The sequence below is a fragment of the Rhincodon typus genome, chromosome 38 (genome assembly GCF_021869965.1).
Source record: "Rhincodon typus isolate 14 chromosome 38, sRhiTyp1.1, whole genome shotgun sequence".
In the NCBI taxonomy this organism is placed as follows: Eukaryota; Metazoa; Chordata; class Chondrichthyes; order Orectolobiformes; family Rhincodontidae; genus Rhincodon; species Rhincodon typus.
The window spans coordinates 11,356,409-11,356,787 of record NC_063369.1 but is presented as its reverse complement, the minus strand read 5'-3'; positions in this window follow the sequence as shown (position 1 = coordinate 11,356,787).

Below are 379 nucleotides of genomic sequence, written 5' to 3'. Positions count from 1 at the left end.
CCTTTATTTCAAGAAAGATATCATTTCTTTGGAGTTGTTTAAAGAAGGTTCACAAGGATGACCCCCAGTGTGGAGGAATTGTCTTATGAGCAAAGGTTAAATAGATTGGGATCAATTCACTGAGTTCAAAAGAATGAGAGCTGATCTCATTGAAACGCGTAGGATTCTTAAGGAGTTTGACAGGGTTAATGAGGGATATTCCCCCTCATGGGAGAGTCCAAGACCTGACGGCATACTCTCAGAATAAAGGGGTGACAATTTAAGACTGAGATGAGAAATTTCTTCTCTCAGAGCTGAGTGTTTTTGGAACTCCTTGCCACAGAGAGCTGTGGGAGTCCTTGTGTATATTTAAGGCTAAGATAGATAGATTCTTGATCAG